General features: G+C 44.4%; 4 non-coding genes and 2 pseudogenes across 4 annotated transcripts; all 6 read right to left on the bottom strand.

The window, feature by feature from the left end:
- Positions 1–1705: 1705 nt before the first annotated feature.
- On the bottom strand, positions 1706–1896 carry LOC130344877 (U2 spliceosomal RNA). The gene has a single exon (XR_008883694.1). It is a non-coding gene; the product is annotated as a U2 spliceosomal RNA (small nuclear RNA).
- Positions 1897–3986: 2090 nt separating this feature from the next.
- On the bottom strand, positions 3987–4199 carry LOC130344889 (U2 spliceosomal RNA; annotated as a pseudogene).
- A 656-nt stretch (positions 4200–4855) lies between these two features.
- On the bottom strand, positions 4856–5015 carry LOC130344901 (U2 spliceosomal RNA; annotated as a pseudogene).
- Positions 5016–7086: 2071 nt separating this feature from the next.
- On the bottom strand, positions 7087–7275 carry LOC130344897 (U2 spliceosomal RNA). The gene has a single exon (XR_008883703.1). It is a non-coding gene; the product is annotated as a U2 spliceosomal RNA (small nuclear RNA).
- Positions 7276–14233: 6958 nt separating this feature from the next.
- Positions 14234–14424, bottom strand: LOC130344856 (U2 spliceosomal RNA). The gene has a single exon (XR_008883673.1). It is a non-coding gene; the product is annotated as a U2 spliceosomal RNA (small nuclear RNA).
- A 2099-nt stretch (positions 14425–16523) lies between these two features.
- Positions 16524–16714, bottom strand: LOC130344871 (U2 spliceosomal RNA). Its single transcript, XR_008883689.1, has one exon. It is a non-coding gene; the product is annotated as a U2 spliceosomal RNA (small nuclear RNA).
- Between the last annotated feature and the right edge of the window lie 160 nt (positions 16715–16874).

The following is a 16874-nucleotide window of genomic DNA, read 5'->3' as shown; positions in this document are numbered from 1 at the left end:
GGTCAGGAAGGGGTGGGCTGAATGTGATGTCACATCCAGTCCACTTACAAAAAACTTAATTTACATGTAGAAACAGCAGAAAATAATTATTGTCTAAAACATACAGGTGTGCGTTCGATTATGATAATATAACATCAATATAAACAGTACTAAGTGATATAACATGGGTGGAATCGGCAATGTGACAAACACATGCGGGAGCTCTGACGAGGTAAACAACATAGCCATGTGGCTGAAAATAAACATAAACAATGGCATCGGTCTATTGTAAGGCGCTCCACTCGCAGCACGCACCGGCATAGCAGTGACAGGAGTATCCACGGACGCGTTGCCAAGCAGACGTCTCTGAACGGAAAACAACCAATCACAGTCCACAGGGCGCGGCTTGCAGCGGAGCGCCCAACATAGTGAGTAAACAACATAGGGAACAACACCATCTATGGAAGAAAAAGGTAAAATAAATACAAAAATAAATAAATGAAATGAAGGCAAGAGATATAAGTAATCCACAATATCCCATGTTAAAGGGTGGGAATAAAAAAAAAAAAAAAAAAAAAAAAAAAAAAAATTTAAAAAAAATTAAAAAAATAATAATAATAAAAAAAAAACGCCTTAGGATGTCCATATCGGGCGTTTCTAACAGCAACAACCACAAACTAAAATGTACCTTCTGAACACACATAATAAATTATTTAACACGCCAGAATAAATTAATTGATAGAAAATAATTAATAAAAAATGCGATGATCCCTATAAACAGTACATGATTACATAAAAAATGAATTGATATATATAAATACACAAAATAAATGTACATTAAAATACTAATAAAATTAAGTCTGGATCTTAATAATAAAATAGTATAAATAAGGAGTCAACGCTGTGACAGCTACTAACAAAATGTGATGATAAATACTTAGACAAAAGGCGTCCCCATCCAGTATGTCTACACAATCATATACCCATATCTAAAAGATTTAAAAAAAAAAAAAAAAAAAAAATATTAAAAAAAAATATTAAAAAAAAAAAAAAAATAATGATAATTAATGGAAAAATAAAGCTATTAAGATGTTATAACCGCTGAATGTTGCAATATCACAAGGCAGTCTCCACCAACTCATTCAAACCAGACGGTACAAGGGTACGGAGTTTAAAGATCCAGAAATTCTCTCTCCTTCTCAATAAGCTGAATCTCTGGGAATTATCAAGTGCAATATTTTCTATAGCCTGAAGTTTCATGCAACTGAAATCAGACTGATGGTGGGTCAGCAGATGCCGAGATACACTATGCAAGGTGAACCCTAAATTTGCATTGCTACGATGTTTGTTGATCCTCTCCCTGAGGCATTGGGTAGTACGACCCACGTACTGTAGGCCACATGGACACACAAGGAGATAAACAACAAACCGTGTGGAGCAATTAATGAAACGCGTCATGATCCTTTTGTTGTTTTGTGTTCAATAAAATTGCTTGATTAAGAACACTTACCTGCATCCTGTGTATACCTGGATAGAGCAGCGCCTGGATCCATTGGTCTTTTTTCTCACAAGTATTCCAGACACAAGCAGAAGCAGCAGAAGCAGCAGCAGCACCACCTTTTGTTTTTTGGCTGCAGCAGCAGCAAGGCCCACAGGGCTGGCTAGCTGGCTAGCCAGCAAGCAGGTAGCAATGAAAGTAGGAATCTTTCTTTTTAACCCTGTAAGGGGGTGGTGCACTGTACCCGAAGATACTGCCATATCGGGTCAATGCATAGGGCGACGGAAGCAAGCTTCTAAATCGGCCCCCGTTCTCAAAAATCCATTTAATATATGGTCCCCAGATAGGGGACGTATCAGATATAAAACTGATAAGAACAGATACTACACTTGATCTTAGCCAAAAGGCCGAGAAGCGATAACCGTGAAAGGGGCGGGCCCAACAAGGTGCCCTTCATGGGCACTATCACTGCTTGCTGTCAGGGAGGCTGCCAGACAATTTTCCATGCACACTCTGGGCTGGGGGGCAGTCAACCACCAGTACACACAGCAGAACCTAAACCCATACCATTATTGCTAAGCAGCAAGACAGGGGCCCATTGCACTCCCACGGGGCCTTTTTAAATGCAATCCATAACCCGGATTTGCCAGGAACCCTTCTTACTCCTCCTACTTGCATGTGACACTGGGCTTAGGATCTGCATAGGAAACACACACACAAGCACACACCTACCTTTGTTGCCTGCAGATGCCTCCTTGGCTGTCCCCAAACAGTATCAAACCAACACCCACGGGAAGCTGTAAGCATAGAGGACATGCCTGCACCCCATTGGACTTACCTGTGTGGGTTAAACCCGGGTTATTTGACAACCTATGGCGGTGATGGTTCTGCTCAGGCAGAGCAGTGCTGATGCTCCTCATAAAGCTGTCGCTGCTGTGAAGGTTCTAGGTGACATCACAAATCCCTATGGTTACATACACAACAAAGCTGGGTTGTTGTTGTTTACACTCTGCAAGGCCTGTGGAAGTGAGTGACATCATAGCACTGTAGTTCTGAGGGTTCTAGATGGATGCAACAATCTCCTGTTGCTTCTATGAAGGCCATAATAGACGACATCACCAAACAGCTCCATAGTCACATACACAGCAAAGGAGAGATGTTGTTTACACCTAGTGATGTCAGTGGTATTGAGTGACATCACAGCACAGTGCTAAGGCTCCTGGGCCTGGACACAGCAGCGGCTGCAATATCTCAACGGAGAATACGTTTATATATATGTGTGTGTGTGCGCGTATATATATATATATATATATATATATATATATATATATATTTCTCCGCCGAAATCACTTTTAAACCCATTTCCACCTTTTTTTCCCTTCTCTTCCTCTTACTTTTTTTTCACGTTTTTTTACGTTTTTCTCCTTTTCGCCTCTTTTCTGGGCGTATTATTCTTCTTTTTCTTCTTTTTTTTCGTCTAATGCATACCCCATCAGTGCAGCAATGCTTATTCAATACCGCCAGCAGATGGAGACACTGGGGGATAATTTTCTAAGGATTTATACTGATTTTTCCTGTCTGAATTTGTCGCACAGAAAGTTGCAGGCCAAATATGTGTGACATTTCTGCGACTTTAGCTTCTAGAGCATTTTTACAACATTATACATAGGTGCTGAATACATAAAAAGCGACTGTTCAGCGACAGACAAGTCGCATCGGCTGAAAGTAGGCCAGAATGTCAGTCCATGTTGGAGCAGGTTTAGATACAGTCTAAAGTATAGATCTCAAAGTCTGTGCACAGAATTTAGCAAGGGCCTCGCACCTTCTGATGCATCAGGTAGGTGCACAATAGCATAGCCTAACCCTCTGTACTTTGGTCTATATTGATGCGGGACATAGACAGCCAGCTGATGACCAATCCATTAGTGCAATGGATGGCTGGAAGCATTTGTCTTTGCCTTTGCAATACCACAGAAGCAATGCATGGTCAATGTACAGCAATGACACACCTGTGTGAACAGCCAGGAGACCCCCCCCCCCCCCCCCATGTTATGTTACATAGTTACATAGTTAGTACGGTCGAAAAAAGACATATGTCCATCAAGTTCAACCAGGGAATTAAGGGGTAGGGGTGTGGCGCGATATTGGGGAAGGGATGAGATTTTATATTTCTTCATAAGCATTAATCTTATTTTGTCAATTAGGAACATTCAGCACCCACCCGCTATCAAGGCAGCTGCCTATCATGTCATGCCCTACCTGCACAGGTGTGCTGGCTACTCAAATGATCCAATTAAGGAGGCCATTTAGTCAGCAGCAGCAGAAGTCCTGTGCCTGGACGCTCCAACAGCGGCCAGACACAAGCAGAAGCAGAAGCAGCAGAAGCAGCAGCAGCACCACCTTTTGTTTTTTGGCTGCAGCAGCAGCAAGGCCCACAGGGCTGGCTAGCTGGCTAGCCAGCAAGCAGGTAGCAATGAAAGTAGGAATCTTTCTTTTTAACCCTGTAAGGGGGTGGTGCACTGTACCCGAAGATACTGCCATATCGGGTCAATGCATAGGGCGACGGAAGCAAGCTTCGAAATCGGACCCCGTTCTCAAAAATCCATTTAATATATGGTCCCCAGATAGGGGACGTATCAGATATTAAACTGATAAGAACAGATTTTTTTTTTTCTAAAGCCGAGGAACGTGCTTTCGATTCACCCAAAGTGCAAGAAAAAGTGCAAACGTGTTACACTAAAAAAAACGTGCACAAAGGATGCGGTCTATCGCAAGCCCTTCTCCGATAGGAGAGAGGCCCCCCAACAAACCTTACCCTTCGCCTCTGGACCAAAAGGTACCTGCGAGGTTCCAGGTTCGATGTCCCTTTTCGCCGAAGCTACTAGGGGACCACAAATGCTCCCGGCATCCCCCTTGGCGTTAGCCAAGGTATCTGCCCGCAGAGCCGATTACGGTAGGTACCCTGCCAAAGCAGGAGTACCCGGGGTGTTTGCAGGGAGGTGCGGAACCTAATGGCCACACACACCTCCCCTAGACCGCCAGGAGGGACACCCAGAAGGGCTACCGCATCCTGACAAATCCTGTGAACACACAACACGCAAAAAGTGACACAGTGAGACAAAAAATAAATAAATAAGTGAATGTGTGCAGATATACTGCCCGGACATCCGGCCGGATCTATAAAAATTTCTCTGATCCTAGCCAGAAGGCCGGGAATCAAGAGGTGAGTGCCACAAGGTGAAGAGATTATGGTGCCCGTGCTTCAACTCAGTGAGTCTATTCTCCCAGTGAGTTTCGGCACCTCGGGGTCACCACTCCCCGAGGCACAAAAGTACCTCGGCTCTAGACCCTCTCAGCCTCATGGCGAGACCCGAAGGGAACAGGTCACATCGGGGCAGCCGTCGAGCTGATTCCTCAGAACCAGCCCCGGAAAGCCCTGGTACACCTGCATCCTCCATGCAGCACCCATCCCCACCAGCATGAAAACTGATAAGAACAGATACTACACTTGATCTTAGCCAAAAGGCCGAGAAGCGATAACCGTGAAAGGGGCGGGCCCAACAAGGTGCCCTTCATGGGCACTATCACTGCTTGCTGTCAGGGAGGCTGCCAGACAATTTTCCATGCACACTCTGGGCTGGGGGGCAGTCAACCACCAGTACACACAGCAGAACCTAAACCCATACCATTATTGCTAAGCAGCAAGACAGGGGCCCATTGCACTCCCACGGGGCCTTTTTAAATGCAATCCATAACCCGGATTTGCCAGGAACCCTTCTTACTCCTCCTACTTGCATGTGACACTGGGCTTAGGATCTGCATAGGAAACACACACACAAGCACACACCTACCTTTGTTGCCTGCAGATGCCTCCTTGGCTGTCCCCAAACGGTATCAAACCAACACCCACGGGAAGCTGTAAGCATAGAGGACATGCCTGCACCCCATTGGACTTACCTGTGTGGGTTAAACCCGGGTTATTTGACAACCTATGGCGGTGATGGTTCTGCTCAGGCAGAGCAGTGCTGATGCTCCTCATAAAGCTGTCGCTGCTGTGAAGGTTCTAGGTGACATCACAAATCCCTATGGTTACATACACAACAAAGCTGGGTTGTTGTTGTTTACACTCTGCAAGGCCTGTGGAAGTGAGTGACATCATAGCACTGTAGTTCTGAGGGTTCTAGATGGATGCAACAATCTCCTGTTGCTTCTATGAAGGCCATAATAGACGACATCACCAAACAGCTCCATAGTCACATACACAGCAAAGGAGAGATGTTGTTTACACCTAGTGATGTCAGTGGTATTGAGTGACATCACAGCACAGTGCTAAGGCTCCTGGGCCTGGACACAGCAGCGGCTGCAATATCTCAACGGAGAATACGTTTATATATATGTGTGTGTGTGCGCGTATATATATATATATATATATATATATATATATATATATTTCTCCGCCGAAATCACTTTTAAACCCATTTCCACCTTTTTTTCCCTTCTCTTCCTCTTACTTTTTTTTCACGTTTTTTTACGTTTTTCTCCTTTTCGCCTCTTTTCTGGGCGTATTATTCTTCTTTTTCTTCTTTTTTTTCGTCTAATGCATACCCCATCAGTGCAGCAATGCTTATTCAATACCGCCAGCAGATGGAGACACTGGGGGATAATTTTCTAAGGATTTATACTGATTTTTCCTGTCTGAATTTGTCGCACAGAAAGTTGCAGGCCAAATATGTGTGACATTTCTGCGACTTTAGCTTCTAGAGCATTTTTACAACATTATACATAGGTGCTGAATACATAAAAAGCGACTGTTCAGCGACAGACAAGTCGCATCGGCTGAAAGTAGGCCAGAATGTCAGTCCATGTTGGAGCAGGTTTAGATACAGTCTAAAGTATAGATCTCAAAGTCTGTGCACAGAATTTAGCAAGGGCCTCGCACCTTCTGGTGCACAATAGCATAGCCTAACCCTCTGTACTTTGGTCTATATTGATGCGGGACATAGACAGCCAGCTGATGACCAATCCATTAGTGCAATGGATGGCTGGAAGCATTTGTCTTTGCCTTTGCAATACCACAGAAGCAATGCATGGTCAATGTACAGCAATGACACACCTGTGTGAACAGCCAGGAGACCCCCCCCCCCCCATGTTATGTTACATAGTTACATAGTTAGTACGGTCGAAAAAAGACATATGTCCATCAAGTTCAACCAGGGAATTAAGGGGTAGGGGTGTGGCGCGATATTGGGGAAGGGATGAGATTTTATATTTCTTCATAAGCATTAATCTTATTTTGTCAATTAGGAACATTCAGCACCCACCCGCTATCAAGGCAGCTGCCTATCATGTCATGCCCTACCTGCACAGGTGTGCTGGCTACTCAAATGATCCAATTAAGGAGGCCATTTAGTCAGCAGCAGCAGAAGTCCTGTGCCTGGACGCTCCAACAGCGGCCAGACACAAGCAGAAGCAGAAGCAGCAGAAGCAGCAGCAGCACCACCTTTTGTTTTTTGGCTGCAGCAGCAGCAAGGCCCACAGGGCTGGCTAGCTGGCTAGCCAGCAAGCAGGTAGCAATGAAAGTAGGAATCTTTCTTTTTAACCCTGTAAGGGGGTGGTGCACTGTACCCGAAGATACTGCCATATCGGGTCAATGCATAGGGCGACGGAAGCAAGCTTCGAAATCGGCCCCCGTTCTCAAAAATCCATTTAATATATGGTCCCCAGATAGGGGACGTATCAGATATTAAACTGATAAGAACAGATTTTTTTTTTTTTTTTTTTTTTTTTTTATAAACCTTCAGGTTTAGACTAAACACCACTTAGATAACGCGTCATTTTTGACTCATGGTAAAGTCTAACTCATCATTAGGTCATTCTTTATTTGTTCAAAGCAAATTCAAAACAAATTCAAATACCATCACCATTACACCCTTACAACATGTCTCCACTTCAAAAATTTCCATATCCCCTCTGCATCTATTTCACCTAATTTCTTTTTATCACGTAAATAAACGGTGTACAACCTATCCAGAATCATTCTTAAACTTCCTTCCACAGTCACATCTTTTCTCTTAAACACATATAAATTTCTAACATCCCACAAGACTTCCTTCACAATCGCCAACAACACAAACAACACCCTTTCATTCTTTCTTCCAATCATACTAAGACCAAACATCACAACCTCATATGAGAACCTATTTATCCCAGTCAACTCCTTACACAACGGACCTATCCCTCTCCATACATTCTGAGCCATGTCACAATTCCAAATCACATGCATCACACTTTCAACCCCACTACAATCTTCCCTCGGACATATTTCACTCCTTCCAATACCTCGATTCCTTTGGAACTCTCTTACTGGTAGGGCTCCATGCAAACACTGCCATCCTATCTCTCTCTGTCTATTTGATATTCCATCTGTCATTAAACTCTTCCACACCTTAGACACATCCTGGCCTCTTACCATATTAATCGGACACTCCACCTCACTTGCGGCGACATACCCAAACACATTCTTCTTACTTTCAAACAACTCCTTTCTCACACCAATCAACCTATAACTCTCCAAAAACTTTTCCACATACAAATACCAACTCGGGCACACAAACGCATAAGGCACTCTCAAATCTCTCTCCAGCCAACCTAATTTGCATAACACACGCCCACCTAAATATCTCAACATACATGCAAAATTCTTTTCTCCTCTCATCATCCTTCTAACCGCAAACACCACATTCACCCCCAAATACACATCTAGATTTGGAAATCCCATTCCACCCTTACTACCATCCTTCATCACAACTTCTCTCCTCACTCTTTCCACTTTTGTACCCCAAAAAAACACAAACAAAATTCTTTTTAACTTCCTTAAAACCATATAACTTGGCGGAAACACTATTGCCACATACAATAAAATAGGCAATATTACACTTTTCACAACCAGCACTTTCCCAACCATAGACAAATCTCTCAACCTCCAAAGACTCAATTTTTTGGACACTCTCTTCTCTACATCATCCCAACTTTCTCTCCCATCCAATCTTTCATCCATTTTAACACCTAAAACCTGAATACCACCTTCAATATTCTTCATACCCACATCCTCACTTCCTTGCATACTACCAAAACATTTATACTCACTTTTGGACCAATTCACCTTAAACCCAGACGCTCCACAAAACAATCCAACTAGTAACTTTGCCCTTCTCATAACAGCCACAGACTCTCCCAAAATACACACATCATCCATGTAGGCCAAAACTTTGACTTCTCTCCCACCACTCCCTGGAATTTTTAACCCTCTAACACACTTATCCCGCCGCAACATCTCTAATAATGGCTCCATAGCACATATAAAAGCCATAGGGGACAACGGACAACCCTGCCTTACACCAGAACATACTTTCACCTTCTCAGACATCCAACCGTTTATCAAAACCTTACTATATGCTCCATCATACAGCATCCTTACAACATTTACAAAATCACCCGGGAATCCCATTCTCACTAATACTCTAAACAAAAACCTATGTGACAGACGATCAAACGCCTTTTCAAAATCTATCGACATCACTCTAACCTCCTGTTTCCTACTCATACTATCCCATAACAAATCTCTCAACAAACACAAGTTTCCATTTATTCTTCTCCCAGGCACTCCACACACTTGTTCTTCTCCAATCACCTGCTCAACCACATCTCTCATCCTATTTGTAATTATTTTAGCAAACACCTTATAATCTACATTCAACAAAGTTATCGGCCTCCAATTCCTCACATCATTCACATCACCTTTCTTATAAATCAACACAACCACTCCACTCTTCATACTTTCCACCATTCTCTCCTTCCTCCACATATACCTATACACTTCCACCAAATCATCCTTCACAACATCCCAAATCCAAGCATAAAATTCAACAGGCAACCCATCCTCTCCAGGCGTTTTATTTCTTGACATACTATCCACAGTCCTCTTCACTTCCTCCTCTCCAATCTCTCTCATCAGAGTCCCATATTCACTACCATCCACCCTCTTATCAAGCACTCTCAACACTTCATCCTGCAAGTCCTCTTCACAATCTTTTACCGCATACAACTCTTCATAAAAAATTTTAACCACTCCCAACACAGCTTTACCTTTAACCAGACAGCCATCATCATCATACACTCTTACCATATCCTCTCTCTTCCCAATAACTTTTTTAAAGAAATATCTCGAACATTTCTCATCTTTCTCTAACTTATCAAATTTTGCTTGATACATCAACTCTTTACCTTTCTCATTCAACCAATTTTTTAGATCACTCTTCACAACCTCAATCTGCTCACCCACACTCCAGCCATACTTCTTTAACTTATTGAGAAACACCAATCTTTTATTCAACCATTCATACTTCTTCTTCCTCCCAGCATTCCGCTTATATCCCTCTCTTTTAAAGAAAACTTTTGTTTGACCCTTAACCCATTCCCACCAACACAATATATCAGGAAAATCATTCTTTTCCTTACACCAACCCCTATACTTATTAACATATCTATCATACACTCCTTCCACTTCCAACAATTTAACATTTAATTTCCATACACCCCTCCCACTCACACAATCTGCATCCAATACTAACTCACAACACACATACTCATGATCTGAATATCCTACTTTTTCTTGCATATAATTCTTACATAACACACCCTTAGACACAAAACACATATCAAGTCTGGAACTATGACTTCCACTATCAGAATAATATGTATCTAACAAAGGACACACTCCACACGCTTCAGCCACATCCTTTAACTTAAAGTCACACACCATACTTTTAAGAATATTCCCAGATACATCCACATTCCCCTCAATTTCACAATTGAAATCCCCCACCCACACCAAAGGTATTTTACCCGGCAGAAACCTCTTAATTACCTCCAACAACCCCACCCGCTCCTCCCTCCTTACCGGCGCATACACATTTATCAACCTAAATTTAACCCCCTGCACCTTAACCTCCACCATGATACACCTCCCCTCCTCTATTACCACATAACTACAAACTTCAAACTTAAAGCTCTTAAAAAGCACCCCTACCCCATCATTCCTATTATGCCCAGACACCGACCAAACAGCAGGACCATAAGCCCATTCTCCCTTCCCCGGAATATCATTTAGCCCACATTCCTGCAAACAAATAATGTCCGCTTTTTTCCCTGCCAAGTCCTCCAAAATTACTGTCCTTCTGACTTTACTTCTAAAGACTCTAACGTTTATAGAACCGACTAAAAAAGACATACCACCATCTTAACAACCCTAAGGAAGAATTTGACAGAAAAGAAGAAAGTTATTTAGGTAGCTTTCCTCAGCGGTGTGGGAGAAGCTTCTCCCGCAGAGCACGCATCCATGTCGCTCTCAGATAGCGGTTGATACCGATTGTCCGTAGCCACCAGCGTCGACTCCATCTGTCCACCAGAAAGCTTCCTAGCCGTCTTCTTGGGGGGACGAAAAAGATCAAAGTCATCCTCTCTCTCTCTATGTCTCTCCTCACGGTCTTCACCCTCAGAAGAAGACCACTCTTCAATTTGCGGCGACTCCTCAGCCGGGGGACTGGGAGCATCCTCAATCTCCCCTTCTTCCACTTGCACCGCCATTTGCTCCTCCTCCACCACCACTTGCTCCTCCACCACCTTCACTTGCTCCTCTACCACCACAGGACTCTGTACCTCTCCAATAATAACGCTCTCTCTTGCAGGAACCACTGCAGCCGCAGCTGCAGCTGCCCTCCTCCTCTCCACCATTTCCTCTTCCATTCTCCTCTCCTCCTCCCTCCTCTTCAACACTGGACAGTTCTTGTACACATGGCCAGCTTCCCCACATAGGTCACAGGTCCTCGGGTGTGGACATGCACCCGCCTCATGCCCCGGTTGCTTACAGTTCCTGCATTTCTTACTGCCAGGGCAGGCCTCCTTCACATGTCCAAACAATAGACAATTTCTACAGAAAGATGGCTGTCCGTAGTAATAGAGATAACCTCTGAAACCAGCAATGGTAAAGTTCGCCGGAGGGTGCTTAACGCCTCCAATGCAATCTCCATCAAGCCGCAACTTCACAAAGAACTTATACGTGCCATTAAATACACCAATGCTGCTTGTCTGCTTAGTACCACCAGCAATAGACTCACAATAGATGCTCAAGAAGTTCTTAATCATAGAGACATCAACAAACGGATTGTACATGTGGATAAACAAAGTCTTTGTCCCCATTTCAAAAAGGGGATAAAAGGACACATCCCGCAAAACCTCACTTCCACTGTTCCGTTTTAAGCACTCATAAAAGTTCTGGCAGTCAGCATCATATAAGAAGGACACGTCATAAATACCTTGGCGCTTGTTCTCCTGGACACAAAAGAGGTCGCTCAAGGAAAATCCTGCCAGTCGCTCCACAATGGTATGGCCGATGTATTCAATGCTGTTTCTTAGACGATCCGTGGTTAGCACCTTGATGCGTACGGTCTTCTCCACTGCAGACATGTTGGATCCAGCCATCTTTCCAAATCTGTCGGTAACGAGTACCACAGTCTTGATCACCTACGCAGCTAGTCGCGGCGCAGTTCACTCGCACCCTCAGCGCCGACCGAGGCAATAAACCCCGATCTTAGCCAAAAGGCCGAGAAGCGATAACCGTGAAAGGGGCGGGCCCAACAAGGTGCCCTTCATGGGCACTATCACTGCTTGCTGTCAGGGAGGCTGCCAGACAATTTTCCATGCACACTCTGGGCTGGGGGGCAGTCAACCACCAGTACACACAGCAGAACCTAAACCCATACCATTATTGCTAAGCAGCAAGACAGGGGCCCATTGCACTCCCACGGGGCCTTTTTAAATGCAATCCATAACCCGGATTTGCCAGGAACCCTTCTTACTCCTCCTACTTGCATGTGACACTGGGCTTAGGATCTGCATAGGAAACACACACAAGCACACACCTACCTTTGTTGCCTGCAGATGCCTCCTTGGCTGTCCCCAAACGGTATCAAACCAACACCCACGGGAAGCTGTAAGCATAGAGGACATGCCTGCACCCCATTGGACTTACCTGTGTGGGTTAAACCCGGGTTATTTGACAACCTATGGCGGTGATGGTTCTGCTCAGGCAGAGCAGTGCTGATGCTCCTCATAAAGCTGTCGCTGCTGTGAAGGTTCTAGGTGACATCACAAATCCCTATGGTTACATACACAACAAAGCTGGGTTGTTGTTGTTTACACTCTGCAAGGCCTGTGGAAGTGAGTGACATCATAGCACTGTAGTTCTGAGGGTTCTAGATGGATGCAACAATCTCCTGTTGCTTCTATGAAGGCCATAATAGACGACATCACCAAACAGCTCCATAGTCACATACACAGCAAAGGAGAGATGTTGTTTACACCTAGTGATGTCAGTGGTATTGAGTGACATCACAGCACAGTGCTAAGGCTCCTGGGCCTGGACACAGCAGCGGCTGCAATATCTCAACGGAGAATACGTTTATATATATGTGTGTGTGTGCGCGTATATATAAATATATATATATATATATATATATATATATATTTCTCCGCCGAAATCACTTTTAAACCCATTTCCACCTTTTTTTCCCTTCTCTTCCTCTTACTTTTTTTTCACGTTTTTTTACGTTTTTCTCCTTTTCGCCTCTTTTCTGGGCGTATTATTCTTCTTTTTCTTCTTTTTTTTCGTCTAATGCATACCCCATCAGTGCAGCAATGCTTATTCAATACCGCCAGCAGATGGAGACACTGGGGGATAATTTTCGAAGGATTTATACTGATTTTTCCTGTCTGAATTTGTCGCACAGAAAGTTGCAGGCCAAATATGTGTGACATTTCTGCGACTTTAGCTTCTAGAGCATTTTTACAACATTATACATAGGTGCTGAATACATAAAAAGCGACTGTTCAGCGACAGACAAGTCGCATCGGCTGAAAGTAGGCCAGAATGTCAGTCCATGTTGGAGCAGGTTTAGATACAGTCTAAAGTATAGATCTCAAAGTCTGTGCACAGAATTTAGCAAGGGCCTCGCACCTTCTGATGCATCAGGTAGGTGCACAATAGCATAGCCTAACCCTCTGTACTTTGGTCTATATTGATGCGGGACATAGACAGCCAGCTGATGACCAATCCATTAGTGCAATGGATGGCTGGAAGCATTTGTCTTTGCCTTTGCAATACCACAGAAGCAATGCATGGTCAATGTACAGCAATGACACACCTGTGTGAACAGCCAGGAGACCCCCCCCCCCCCATGTTATGTTACATAGTTACATAGTTAGTACGGTCGAAAAAAGACATATGTCCATCAAGTTCAACCAGGGAATTAAGGGGTAGGGGTGTGGCGCGATATTGGGGAAGGGATGAGATTTTATATTTCTTCATAAGCATTAATCTTATTTTGTCAATTAGGAACATTCAGCACCCACCCGCTATCAAGGCAGCTGCCTATCATGTCATGCCCTACCTGCACAGGTGTGCTGGCTACTCAAATGATCCAATTAAGGAGGCCATTTAGTCAGCAGCAGCAGAAGTCCTGTGCCTGGACGCTCCAACAGCGGCCAGACACAAGCAGAAGCAGAAGCAGCAGAAGCAGCAGCAGCACCACCTTTTGTTTTTTGGCTGCAGCAGCAGCAAGGCCCACAGGGCTGGCTAGCTGGCTAGCCAGCAAGCAGGTAGCAATGAAAGTAGGAATCTTTCTTTTTAACCCTGTAAGGGGGTGGTGCACTGTACCCGAAGATACTGCCATATCGGGTCAATGCATAGGGCGACAGAAGCAAGCTTCGAAATCGGCCCCCGTTCTCAAAAATCCATTTAATATATGGTCCCCAGATAGGGGACGTATCAGATATTAAACTGATAAGAACAGATACTACACTTGATCTTAGCCAAAAGGCCGAGAAGCGATAACCGTGAAAGGGGCGGGCCCAACAAGGTGCCCTTCATGGGCACTATCACTGCTTGCTGTCAGGGAGGCTGCCAGACAATTTTCCATGCACACTCTGGGCTGGGGGGCAGTCAACCACCAGTACACACAGCAGAACCTAAACCCATACCATTATTGCTAAGCAGCAAGACAGGGGCCCATTGCACTCCCACGGGGCCTTTTTAAATGCAATCCATAACCCGGATTTGCCAGGAACCCTTCTTACTCCTCCTACTTGCATGTGACACTGGGCTTAGGATCTGCATAGGAAACACACACACAAGCACACACCTACCTTTGTTGCCTGCAGATGCCTCCTTGGCTGTCCCCAAACGGTATCAAACCAACACCCACGGGAAGCTGTAAGCATAGAGGACATGCCTGCACCCCATTGGACTTACCTGTGTGGGTTAAACCCGGGTTATTTGACAACCTATGGCGGTGATGGTTCTGCTCAGGCAGAGCAGTGCTGATGCTCCTCATAAAGCTGTCGCTGCTGTGAAGGTTCTAGGTGACATCACAAATCCCTATGGTTACATACACAACAAAGCTGGGTTGTTGTTGTTTACACTCTGCAAGGCCTGTGGAAGTGAGTGACATCATAGCACTGTAGTTCTGAGGGTTCTAGATGGATGCAACAATCTCCTGTTGCTTCTATGAAGGCCATAATAGACGACATCACCAAACAGCTCCATAGTCACATACACAGCAAAGGAGAGATGTTGTTTACACCTAGTGATGTCAGTGGTATTGAGTGACATCACAGCACAGTGCTAAGGCTCCTGGGCCTGGACACAGCAGCGGCTGCAATATCTCAACGGAGAATACGTTTATATATATGTGTGTGTGTGCGCGTATATATATATATATATATATATATATATATATATATATATATTTCTCCGCCGAAATCACTTTTAAACCCATTTCCACCTTTTTTTCCCTTCTCTTCCTCTTACTTTTTTTTCACGTTTTTTTACGTTTTTCTCCTTTTCGCCTCTTTTCTGGGCGTATTATTCTTCTTTTTCTTCTTTTTTTTCGTCTAATGCATACCCCATCAGTGCAGCAATGCTTATTCAATACCGCCAGCAGATGGAGACACTGGGGGATAATTTTCTAAGGATTTATACTGATTTTTCCTGTCTGAATTTGTCGCACAGAAAGTTGCAGGCCAAATATGTGTGACATTTCTGCGACTTTAGCTTCTAGAGCATTTTTACAACATTATACATAGGTGCTGAATACATAAAAAGCGACTGTTCAGCGACAGACAAGTCGCATCGGCTGAAAGTAGGCCAGAATGTCAGTCCATGTTGGAGCAGGTTTAGATACAGTCTAAAGTATAGATCTCAAAGTCTGTGCACAGAATTTAGCAAGGGCCTCGCACCTTCTGATGCATCAGGTAGGTGCACAATAGCATAGCCTAACCCTCTGTACTTTGGTCTATATTGATGCGGGACATAGACAGCCAGCTGATGACCAATCCATTAGTGCAATGGATGGCTGGAAGCATTTGTCTTTGCCTTTGCAATACCACAGAAGCAATGCATGGTCAATGTACAGCAATGACACACCTGTGTGAACAGCCAGGAGACCCCCCCCCCCCCCCATGTTATGTTACATAGTTACATAGTTAGTACGGTCGAAAAAAGACATATGTCCATCAAGTTCAACCAGGGAATTAAGGGGTAGGGGTGTGGCGCGATATTGGGGAAGGGATGAGATTTTATATTTCTTCATAAGCATTAATCTTATTTTGTCAATTAGGAACATTCAGCACCCACCCGCTATCAAGGCAGCTGCCTATTATGTCATGCCCTACCTGCACAGGTGTGCTGGCTACTCAAATGATCCAATTAAGGAGGCCATTTAGTCAGCAGCAGCAGAAGTCCTGTGCCTGGACGCTCCAACAGCGGCCAGACACAAGCAGAAGCAGAAGCAGCAGAAGCAGCAGAAGCAGCAGCAGCACCACCTTTTGTTTTTTGGCTGCAGCAGCAGCAAGGCCCACAGGGCTGGCTAGCTGGCTAGCCAGCAAGCAGGTAGCAATGAAAGTAGGAATCTTTCTTTTTAACCCTGTAAGGGGGTGGTGCACTGTACCCGAAGATACTGCCATATCGGGTCAATGCATAGGGCGACGGAAGCAAGCTTCGAAATCGGCCCCCGTTCTCAAAAATCCATTTAATATATGGTCCCCAGATAGGGGACGTATCAGATATTAAACTGATAAGAACAGATACTACACTTGATCTTAGCCAAAAGGCCGAGAAGCGATAACCGTGAAAGGGGCGGGCCCAACAAGGTGCCCTTCATGGGCACTATCACTGCTTGCTGTCAGGGAGGCTGCCAGACAATTTTCCATGCACACTCTGGGCTGGGGGGCAGTCAACCACCAGTACACACAGCAGAACCTAAACCCATACCATTATTGCTAA

The sequence above is a fragment of the Hyla sarda genome, unplaced genomic scaffold (assembly GCF_029499605.1).
Source record: "Hyla sarda isolate aHylSar1 unplaced genomic scaffold, aHylSar1.hap1 scaffold_738, whole genome shotgun sequence".
In the NCBI taxonomy this organism is placed as follows: Eukaryota; Metazoa; Chordata; class Amphibia; order Anura; family Hylidae; genus Hyla; species Hyla sarda.
The sequence above is the reverse complement of the archived record's forward strand: the minus strand, read 5'-3'. Positions and strand labels throughout refer to the sequence as shown.